The sequence below is a fragment of the Lissotriton helveticus genome, chromosome 2_1, assembly GCF_964261635.1.
Source record: "Lissotriton helveticus chromosome 2_1, aLisHel1.1, whole genome shotgun sequence".
In the NCBI taxonomy this organism is placed as follows: domain Eukaryota; kingdom Metazoa; phylum Chordata; class Amphibia; order Caudata; family Salamandridae; genus Lissotriton; species Lissotriton helveticus.
The window spans coordinates 839,736,147-839,748,652 of NC_136059.1; positions in this window are offsets into that span (position 1 = coordinate 839,736,147).

The following is a 12,506-nucleotide window of genomic DNA, read 5'->3' on the forward strand; positions in this document are numbered from 1 at the left end:
CCCTCAGCAGTACAAATGGTAACAAGCCAGCTCCACCATTAGGTGTTGTCCTGTAGGCCCATAGCACAGTCACTAGTTTCCAATTGAGTTTGTTTGCTGGGTCAACTGTAATTAATGTCTTAACCTACTCCTAGAGTGGTGTGAGGGGATCTTAATATGATGAGTTCCATACATCTCCAGAAACACCTTCATTTATTCCAAAAACAATTGAGTACCATGATCCATAAGTATTTTGATGGGATAAACATTTTCTCTAAGGGAATGGGTGAGTTTAGCTGCTCCTCTGCTCTTTCCTAAAAGGGGGCTATGACTCTTGCTGTCTTCTGTAAAGGGCTCAAAGGTCCCCAAGGGATTCAATTTAGTATTTGCTGATTTCAGCCTAGTACCATTAGATTCTCCTCTGTTACTCCCCAGAAAAACAGTCTTAGTAGAGGTGTGTGATCTTAAGCTATATTTTTGTGGCTTCTCCAGTCTATGATTAGTCTTTTGTTGTGATTGTGCCTGTGTTACACTTTGGCCCGTCTGAGTGCCAAACTCCTTAGGACCCTTCACCTCCACAGACCTGTTCCTATCTTCAGACTCCAGCTTTCCACCTTCCTCCTTGCTTCAGATTATGCTGTGAAATACTGACCAAAGTCTCCAAAAGCTCCGACCCCAGGATGGACTTCTTCCATGATCCCTGAATAAACCACCCGTGGCAGACTGCACCGCAAACTCTGCGAGCCCGAGGTGAGCCTGTTCCTCGATCCTGGTCACACCTAGTCTGTAGCAGCCTGTAGTGGCTCTGCCTTTGTTTCTCTCCCTGTTGTGCCCCCAGGACCTGGAACTGAGCCATGTGACCTGCCCAAGCTTCAGGAGCTGAATGCGCAACTCCATCCACCCAATGCCCGGGAACCACCTCTACTGCCAGACTTCCGCCTAAACCTGCTCAAGCCCCTAGAGGACCAAGTAATCAACTCAAAACAAGCTCAGTGGAAGAAAAATGGTCAATGGAAGATCGGTAAGCCTACCAAATGTCTTAGCGCAGTCTCTAGAAATGCTCAATTGTTAATAGACACATGAGTACGGTGCCGAGAGGTATCTGCCCATTCAGCCTGAGCAGCGTTTCCCTGCCATCTTCACTTCTTCCCTTGGATCCTATTTTTAAATCCTCAAGTTCCTCAATAACACAATAACAGTATGGTAGCGAAGAGGAGCAAGGCGGGACAGAAGTCACTTGCCCAATCCTCATTATCAAAGTTTCACCATTTGAAGCAGTCCCATCATGCAAGTCAATAAATTCCAGATTCCCCCCTCTAGTAATGGTTACTCAAGTTTCTCACTATTCCTGCTTTGCCCCAGATGTTGAGCTAAGGAACAAGTTTAGGGTTTAGGGATCAATAATGAGGAGGTTACAGAAGCAGCTTTAGAACATGTGGTAAGAGGGGCGACTATTGTTGACGTAGGTGTAATGAATGAGTTGACCTGACAATCTAATATCGGGATGCGAACTCAGGCCAAAGAGAATTCCTTGGGTGGGGTAGAGGGAGATGCTAGCAAAACGAATGAAGGAAGTCAGAGACAGCTTTTGCAACTTAGAAAATAAGGGAATTCAGGTGACATGCTCCAAGCTTGAGAAGTAGAATAGAGGAACTTTGGAAAAAGAACAGCTGAGACAGAGGTAGAGCTGCAGCAAACCGAGAGAAGTTGCAGATGAGATCTCATTAGCCACAGCACAGTTAAAACAGTAGAAAAAGGTAACAATGGCACATCTGGAGAGGTTGGAATTTCTATCCAGACATAATAACTTACACCTATTAAGAGAACTCAAAGGTGTTGAGGGGAAATTCTGTTAAGAAAATTGTCATTTCACTCCTGCAGGATACTTTTCTTAAAGATTCTCCAGCTATAAATCTAAATTGTGAGATCCAAACAGTACATAGAGATCCATTCAAATTAAACCCAATTGAAAGAAGCCTAGAGAGATTCTTATATGTTTTCAGACATACATGGCCAAAGAACAGATTTTGTAGAAGGCACTTAAGAATAGTTGTTTGGCGGGTACACTTCATTATTCACTCAACCATATATAGAGTGACTGAGGCGAGACAATGGGATTTGGACAAGTGCATTCTGGACCTGCAGTCGACATAGGCGAAAGTTCCGTTGAAATTCTCAGAGTTATATGGCCGGATAGAATATACAATTTTAGGAACATGGAGGCAGTAGGCAGTTTTATTTTACAACATAAATAGTAGGTTAAGAGAGTGAAGACGTGGGGAATAGGAAACACCATTTGTGCAGTTTCCCATATTATACCAGTCCCTATTTGTAATGTAATGTAGTATATTTGAAAATAGGTTCAGCTCTGTGTAGGTAACTTGAGAATATTGGTGCTGGAGGTGTAAACAGGCAAAGGATAAAGCATAGGTAGAGGGAGAAAAATGCTGTCCTCTAATGCCATGTGGAAATCTGAATCGTGACGTCTTTGTATAAATAGCTTGTACTAGTATCCTGGAATGTTAATAGTTTAAGGAATCATTTAAAACAGCAGAAGGTGATAGGGCATATTAAGAAGGCTAAGGTAGATGTTATAATGGCACAGGAAATGCATATGTCTCGCAGAAAGTTAGTATTGGTGTTTATGAAAGAGAAAATGATTCAGCAAATATTCAATACGGAGACAATCTGCGCTTCGTTAGGGGTTGTTATATTAGTAAAACAGTGTCCTAATTTAGAGGGGCTGTAAACGGACATATTCCAGTATGGTAGGTGAAGTGCTTAATTTGTAAAAACGATTAAGTGCCAAGGCCACTGCAGCATGCACCACCCAGATCCTGCCAGCACTGCCAATGGCAGTACCAACATAAGACCTAACCTCCGCACTCCTACAAGTGTGACAATTCAGACTATTTCATAAGACGCACAGCTATAATAATGGCATGAGAGGATAGTATTATTCATTTCCAATGTATTCACTTAATAAACAGGGTTGTTCTGCTCATCTCAAAATTAAAAAAGACAGCGCCAATGTGTGGTAGACTGTCGCAAGTGGCGGTGCTGACAATTCCACCGGCACAAATTAAGCACTGAGTAGGTAGCCAATTCTTAAGCGAGAACAGTTGAGGGAGGTTCAAATCTATGCATCTTATTACTGCCCTAATCAGGATGAGACAGTCCCTATTATAGCAGTAGTCTCCCATCTTCTTATCTATATGGGATTTTTTATTATCGGAGGTGTTTTTAATGCCCTTTTGGATGTTAAATTAGACCAACCCTTAGGACGATAGTAAATACCCAAAAGGTGCATAAGGAGGTTTTTAATATACTGTGGAATCTGGGAGCAAGAGCTGTCTAGTGAGAAAATGTGGGTAAGAGGAGAGGTTACACGTTTTATGCAAAGAAAAAGGGCATGTCTCGTGGCTGGATTATTTTCTGGTTGATGTCCGCCAGAAAATAGTCACTCATAACCCTTTCCATATTTCATATCATGCCTCAGTGAGTTTTTCCATAAGACGCCAGGTTTAAGGTGGACTTTGGAAATACTTTAAAGGAACAAATTAGAGTCAGAACTAAAGAATATTTTGACCTACACTAGGCTCGGTGTCCCTCGGAGTGGTGCAGAATGCAGACAAGCCATTCTTAATAGCAGTTATTTAATCCATAGCAAGAGGTCATCCTATATTGCAGGCATCTATAAACAAAGAATTAGAAGATAAAATAGGAAATATTCAGGCACAGATGCAGGGCTGTCCTCGGATGGATACTTTACAAAAGCTAAGTAGTGACCTGGATTGTGTGCAACAGGAATATAGAGTTGGGTTTGAGGTGAGAATTAAGAGATGGGAGATCAGCAGGGTTAGAAATTCTGAGTATGAAGAAAGAAGTGGAGCTTTATTGGCATGGAAATGGCGGGTGGATATAGTGAGAAACTATATTAAAAGGTCAGAATGAATGGAAACAAAGCAATCAGTATCTGATTTGGTCAGAAGAGATCATTTTCTATGAGCACTTTAGATCAATGTATCAACAATTTCTATAGGTCACTCCATCGGAATGTAGAATATGGTTAAAGAATGTCAGCATTCCAGTTTTTTTACTTAAATGCACCCATAACAATTGGCACAATTAGACAATCTATAATTAAAATTAGAAGGGGGACAGCTGTTGGACCTGACGGTAATCATGGGGGAAATGTATAAAGAGCTCACTTATCTATTAGTGTATTAGATCAAAAAACTAATTAGTTCACTCTCCTGGAATAAGGCTACTATCACTCTCATTTTGAAACCAGGGAAAGATCCTACACAATGCAGGCCCTATATGCCTATTTCCCACTAAAATGGGATTGCAAATTACTCACCAGTATTCTGGATAAGAACTTCAGTGGGGTGATGGGGGTGTTGATTCATGAGGACCAAAAAGGTTGTCATTTTGGGGTAACAAATGCAAGAGTTGCTTCATCTGTTGATTGGTACTGTAGATTTTGCAAAGGAATTTAGAAAATTGTTAGTTATCGTCACTTTAGATGTGGCCAAAGCTTTTGATGGAGTCAACTGGACCTATTTATGAGAAGCCGTACAATGATTTAGGATTAAAAAACAATTTGTCAGAACCATAAATGCTTAATACAAACCTCCCCTAGCTAGCCAGTCAATTAATAGGAGTCTCACTAACAGTTTAAGATTGAGAGAGGGGTTGACAATCAATTGGGATTTATAAAGCACGGCTAATCACCCAATATGGTATCCAAGTGTATATATTGAGCTGGTAGCTCAAATTTGAAAAAAAGAGAATATTACTCCCTTTAAGTATTGCATGCTATGCAATAAGGTAGCAAAGTATGAAGACAAAATACTAATATATAGTGCTGCCAATAATCATTCAACAAATGAGATAAACCTGATCACAAAGGAATTTGGTAGTATTTTAAGGTGTCAGGTGAATGATGATACATCAGAAATAGACATGGAACACAGAATACGAAGACACCAGAATGAAACTGGAAATTAGGTATTTAGTTACAAACATCACACAAAGGATAGAGGATACACCAATAAAATGTATTCAAAAGGTTAGGGAGGAGATTGCTCGCTGCCTGGGAAGGTGGGAAAATCTGCCACTAACAATTTATGGAAGAATTAATTTCGTAAAAATGTCATTCATCCCGAATATCACTTATATTTTTGACAATAGTCCATGGAGTTTCAGTAAATCTAATTTGGCTAAGCTCCTCTCCACAGTTAACAGTTTTATCTGGAACTCGAAATGAAACAGAATGTCATGGAAAAAGCTTAGGAACAAAAAGTTGAAAGGTATCTTAAGTTTGCCAAATGGAAAACTCCACTGTTGGGCATTGCAAATCAAAGTGTCTCCATTTTTGTTCGGTATTCCAAGGGAGTCCAAGATGGGTACACTTTTCAAGAGATTTTGATAGGATTATGCAGAGAAAATGTCTGTATAGGTTTGGGGTTCCAAAATATTTTTTTTAAAGTAAGGCTCAAGACTTTGAGGTCAGCAGCATGTTTGTGGTTTGATGTCAAGAGTGCTTTGGAAACCCCATATTATGAGTTGCTGGCTCCAATTTCCCTGGCACCTCGGAGTTACTGAAGGAATATTTAAGAAAACTGCTGCTTAAGTGTGGGATATTCCAGTGGGGGCATTTAATTGAAGAAGGTGAACTCCTCTCATGGGAGGGCTTGCATAAACTTACTTGAGGAAATATTTTAGTTTGGGTGACCAACAATTAAGATCTTGGTGCACAAAGCAGAAATGGCCTCGAAAGGACATCTCGAAGACAGAATACACTTTGCACATCCAGGCCCTGAGTAGGAAGGAGGTTTCATTTTGAAACGAGGGCTTGCTACGAGAAAATGAGGAGAAGGATGCTCCAGAAAAGTATCATATTTAGGATTTAGACTTGCCAACATCCACATAGGACATTTATGGCAAGTATCTCTCAAATATCTTTATAAAACAATTAAATCTGCATCAGTGAGGAGGAATCTATTGTTTATCATCTACAGAATCTACTTGTCCTGGAAAAAACTGATGAAGTTCTACAACCAGGTTGAGGGAAGCTGTAAGAGGTGCTTGGAAACTTAGGTGAACGATCTTCACATGTTCTTGAGTCATCCCACTCTTCAATCGTATTGAAGGGCTGTGGATATGATGAATAATTAAATTTGTCAACAAGACACAATGGTATGCCCCCACCTTATTACTTTTTGGATAACAAAAGCACGGGATCTTTATTTAAGAGATGCAGATCAGTGCCTCTTAATATATTTGCAAGAACTCTTATCTGTCAATTTTGGACTAAGCCAATTGCACCATCTGTGACGAAATTGATACCCGAGTTTTACTCAGACTTAGATAAGAAAACTGAGGACCAATCGGGGGGGAAACTTTTGGAATGTTTTGATGTTTGCACAAGAAATCAGTTGGCTCTAAAAACCTCTCCCATCAAGGTATGGAGATGGCATGGGAACCTTGCTCTGGGTTAAGATACAAGGTGACTTCGGACAAGAGTGTCCCGCACCTGTATAGCCCTTTAGTAGGCGCAGCTACTTCTGGTTAATGAGGGCAAGAAAATATTTTTTTAGAAACTGGATTACAGTTCATACTTCTGGCCAGTTTCTCATGTAATCTATAAGTACAAAGGGATACTTTGAACTCTCAACTAATAACATAATGGGACAAGTGATGCCCAAATCCAATTCCACCCATGGTGCCATTGGTGCTCCAACAGAAACAATCGGTGACGCCTTTGATACTTGTGACTTCCAACTTCCAATACAAGCCCCACAATACCTAACATAACATTAAATTGTCTTGTCTGCTTCTGGCCACCGAAAATACTCCTGCACTCTGTGCTTCAATCCCCATATTCCCACATGACCTTTAGGCTAATTTTAAAACCTTTTTACTTATGCTGGTGGGAACAACCAATTGTCCTAACCTGCATAATAAACTTTCATCACAAGTATGTCAGGGTGCAATCTGTGTATAAGGCACAGCATCCTGAGCCAATTTTGTTCAATGGGGCCATTGTTTCATCACCCATTACATGACTTGCTTGGGAACTGCATTGCTTCGCCCTCCCAAATAATAGAAAATACCGCTCTCCCACCCGTAGGCACAAACACGGCAAAGCAATAAAAGCACCAGGAAGAGGGATTTCACTCTCATAAAAGGTGACACATAAAAAGACTGTTCTCAGAATAAGACATTGGGTTTTATTTGTGCAACACAGTAAAAATATTTTGTCCAAAGTTTTAATCAGTGTGGTGTATTCAACAATGATTTCCACAACTATGATCTCATGTGACGCACCTTCTTGGTCTATTTGAGTTTTAATTCCAGTAAGGTACAGATCTACCCTTTGGACCTAAGTTGTGGATCAATAGAGGGTTTTTTACAGGTAAGACTATCCCCATCCATGACATCTAAATAAGCTTCAAAAGCATCCATCCACGTAATCGAATCTAAAGGAGACGTACCAGGTTCCATAGAGGAGCTGACAAGAATTCAGGGATATTAAGATGTGGTACAGTTTAAACTGTGTGGGAAGAAAAAAACATTGTTTCCTCAGAACAATTTACTTGTGCTACTTGGTGTAATATGTGTGTTACTATTCATACCAAGTGGCTGTAAAAGACTAATCCCACTCCAAAACTAGTGGCACAACTGCCTATATAGTGCACTGTACATCCAAATGTTACATTACAGACCTCCTCCTTATTTAAGATGGTGGCCAAACTAAAGGGATAGATTTATCCTGATTTTAAATGTCAGAACCAGACTTGACAGTGTCTGCTACTAACTGTGGTTAAAACCATCATTAAATACTCATTTAAAATGGTGCTGCAAGTGACAATGTTTGTGCCCTTCATTACGCATCTCTCGTGATGGAGTTGTTGGCTTTGGGAGAATGCATCAGCACAATGCCAACCGGAAGACATTTTGGGCCAAATGTTCGCAGATTTTTTTAGGTCACACATGGCCCGATTCTGCGAACTGGCCATCTGTAACATCAAAAAAGCCATTTTGAATGTTCAAAACCCTATTTTGCGATTCGGTAACCTATTGCTGAAATTCAAAATGGGTGTGCTATTCGGTATTAGGAATGGGTGTGTTAAGGGCATCCCTTTCAAATAGCAACTCAGAGTTGTATATGTGAATGTTTTGCAGCCGAAATGCAGCCGCAAAACATTTGCATTTTACTTTCTACTTCAAGTGGATGGTAAACTATTCGCAAAAGAGAAGGGCTCCCTAGGACCCCTTCTGCTCTGTGAATGGTTGTAAAAACTATTTTAAGAGCAGGCAGTGTTCCCACAGACCACTGCCTACTCTTAAAGAATGAAAAGAACACTTTTCGTTTTTCGTTTTTATATATATCCTGTTTTCATTTAATTTGAAAGCAGTCACAAGACATGGTGTTCCGTTGACCCCAGCAGGCCACCATCCCTGTGATTTTAGCGATTCCCAATGGGCCAAAAATTGCGACCTACCTCATGAATATTAATGAGGTAGGTCTATATGCGACCCACTGGGAATCGCTAAGTATGTGAAACACACATTTGTACATATCTGTTTGTTATTACCAAATAGTGAACAGGGCCCGACTGGGAACCGAAGCCGGCCCTGGCAAATTGCTCGGCCGGCCCCCCCCTCCCCCGGGGGGTTAGGGGGTGCGACCGCGCTCTTTGCTAGGGCCGGTTTTCGGCCGATTTTGTTACAGTGCCGTTTTTGCAGCTATGCTGCAAAAAACGACCCAGTAACAAAACCGGCCCCCTGGGGCCCAAAACCGGCCCCCACCCTCGCGGCCGACCGGGGGATTGCCCGGTGCCTGCAAAGGCCAGTCCGGGCCTGATAGTGAATAGCAAACATTCGTTATTAGGTAATCACAAACCTGAAGCTATGTACATCTTCTCCTTAGATTCCAATTGCTCTCATAGAGGAAATTGTCTTGGCAGAAGCACAGTGCTGGCTGCCCATTAGAATGCAGTTCATTAGCAGTTATGAAGTACTGGTTAAGTGCTCGTTGCCAGTGAAGAAATCCATACTCGTCCCATGAATAGGTATGGGAATAGACCCTCTTTCTGAATCTGCTTGAGTGACACCTTGCCAATCAAACTACCAAGCCCGGAATCCCAATATATGCTTTGCCAGAAGTTGTCAAATGAGGAATCACTGCTCATCGCCATGAAACGGTCTTGCAATACATTTACTTATGCCAAAACACTAGAGAGCGTTATTTATGGACTGAACTTTTGCTTTCTCTTCTTCTAAATGGCCGATCACTGTTTCAATCACATTTGGTGTGAAGAAAGCCGAAAATGATTAGAGCTGCTTAGAGAAACCACTTTTTTAACCAGACAGGGTATAACTGAACTCATCCAGACACTCAACAATGGCCAAATTGTTTTTGACCTTAACCCGCCAGTCGCCAGGGCCCATCTTGTTTGACATAGGAGGCGTACTGAAGAATCTCTTTTACTTTGAAATTCCTTGAATTTAGCAACTCCATTATGGCATTAATGAGGTCTTCTATTAAGCAAAGCCGTCTCAACAAGCAGGGACACTTTAAAAAGCATCTTGAGCAGCAAGACAGAGCAGTGCGGTCAACAAATAGAGCTTGTGGTTCGTGTTCCTATACTCTTCCTTAAAGTCCTGGGAATTTGATGGATATATTACTGGCTCCATCAAAACACTGACCTTGACAATTCGAAAAAGATTGCTCAAGTTTGAGAAAGATATTAAAAGCTTGTTTGTTCCTTCTAAGACAGATCTAAAGTCTGCAGTCTTGTCCATCAAAGTAGTATAATATATTGCATATTTCACATTATTCACAACTATTTTTAACAAACCGCAATGCCTTAATGTCAATGTCCTTTTTCACTACAGGGTGAAAAAAACGATTTGTGTTTGGTACAGTTCAACAACTGCCTTAACCCTCGCTAAATGTGCACTGTGTGGGTGCCCCCTATCCTTTGATGACACAGGAACCAAATTGGATTGAATATGTTTTACATTGCTTCCTGAGCTGCCTGCTTTTCTTTCTTGTGGCATGAAGACTATAAAGTAGAAATATTTGCCTGAGCGTTGAGACACAGTTAATTAGAGCCTGTTTGTGATAGGATGTTGCTCATGCTTTGTAAAAACATGTTTCCAGTCTTGATATCGCAGTCTAATAAATGTTGGTTCAGCTTTTATAGAAAATGTTAAGCGTTTGTTTTCTGTGCATGATCTGTAAATTGAGCAGAATAATATATAGCTTTCTTTCCTGCACATCAGCCATTTAAATTTTGAAACAGCTTTGTCACTGAAACGCTCCTTCTGTGCACTTCTCCATCTGCCTTTCTGATCTCTTCATGAAATGTCAATTTTTACAAAGTTTTTAATATTTGGGAAATTCCTGTTGTTCAAGATGAAGCAAAGACGAAATGCGAACGTATGTAGAGTGAATGCACATTCTGTTTCAAGAAAAGGGTAGTTATAGATGCCTTGTCATAGAAATTCAACATAGAATATATCTCCAGATCTACAAATAAAATATGGTAATTGAGTAGCTTTATTATTGAATGTGAAGTATGAAATGAAGTGGAAGTAAAATGAGTCCTGCTTTTTAAGAATTACAAACTCTCCTTTTAGGAGCCTTCTTTTCCCTGCAGAGAACCTGCCCTTGTGCTGTCTGGACTTGAACACACAGTATAGTGTGAAATAGTTACTTATAATTGTGGTAGTATTGTCCCTTACTAAATAAGTCTATCATAGGAAATTTATACCAGTGGCAAACAGAACACATATCAAGCTATAAACAAATGCAATAACCTCTCATGGATACACCATTTTAAAACGGTTTTCTCATGCCAAAACCCAATTTCTGTTTTTTTTGTGGCTGGAAACACAGTGGGCCTGATTATGGTGTAAGTCGGAAAGCCTCCCATCACAGGTTTCAAATCCAACAGCCTTATTACGATAAAGGCTGTCAGGTTTGAAACTGGCTGGTCGGACCGACTGGCTTTCGACGGGCTAAATGAGCCCTCGGCCAGTCAGAGGCCACTCACAATCCCTTACCTACGGCTTGTTACGCTGTGGTGATTATGATGTTGGTTTCCGGCAGGCTTTTCATGTCGGACTACCCAACATGAAAAGCCTGTCAGAAAGTGACTTTGGGGGCTGCTAACAGGGACCCATTGCCACAGCGGGCTCCGGTTGATGGCCTGGTGCCCCCTGTCTATTACTGTACTGCGTGGCTGGTACAGTCAGCTACCTGCCATGCATTGAAGACATTAATAAAAACACAAATTTCTCTGTGGGAGCTTGTGGTACAGCCAATTTACGGTCACACCACAAGCTCCGATTAAGAAATGAGAGTGTACGACCACATCATATGCGGTCACATCCTGATAATGCGGTCAGGACTGCCGACCGGAGGTCGCTCGGTCCGGTATCCACAACGGTGTGTCTGCTCGACATCTTAATGAGAGCTAGTGTGTTTTTTTTCCATTTACTACACACATAGCCATTAACAGCCCTGCTCTGACTGCATAAAAAAGTGTAGAATTGGAAGGATCTTCAGCAGCTGGTAATTTAGTGCACTCCATCTTAATTAGACATCTACTGCACAGATTCCCCTACCCTCTTGTGCCAACACTGCACAATCCCCCCACCAGCCTGATTTACTTGAGAGAATCATGATTTCAAAGCAAGAATAAATAGTCATTTTAGCCATCCTAAACATTCCAAATTCCTATGGAAGTTAGTGCGGGCATTAAATTGGCATGTTTTTCTCTTAGGAATCTCACTTTTGGCTGCCTATGCTGGCGAGTATTTCCCTCGCAAACAGGCCCACCTTCTTGGTCCACTATTGTACTGATATCCCACCATGTTTTAGTTGTCAGAATACTCAATTTTATCACAGACACTTTTCAAGTCATGACTTTCCGAATCTATTTTGGGAGATGTAGTTTTGCATAGCAAACAATAACTTTGCGAATATAGTGGAGGGAATAGAGAAAAAATCCATGAAAAGAAACATATTAACTGCTCTGGTAGATGATGGGGAGGGGAGGACAGTTCAAAAGAAACACACTCGAGGGGTGTGGTCTCGCGCCGTGGAAAGATGGCGCATTCCCCGTAAGTTCCGTGCGACCGCGGAGGTTTTGTGAAGCTTACAGCTGATTTACGGTCTCCGCAGGAATTTTAATGACGGCTTCCGACAGATGAATGGTCGGAGAGCTGTTTCATGTATTTCATCTCTCCGAACCTGATGCGGTAACCCAGCTTCGAAGGAGGTCGTCTCGCCCTCAGAGCTCTGTGGGCAGCGGCCGCCATTTTATATCGGCCGTCCACCTCATATTTTCCAAAGGTAACCGGCATTTGACTTATCAATGCGCAGCAACGTGTGAGTGATTCTTCTTTTGTGTTAACCTGCTCAACTTTGTAAATGCGGTTATTGGTGGCATTTTTACTGTTCGTTTCAGCGTTCTCAATCACAAATAATATTATAAGCTCTGCAT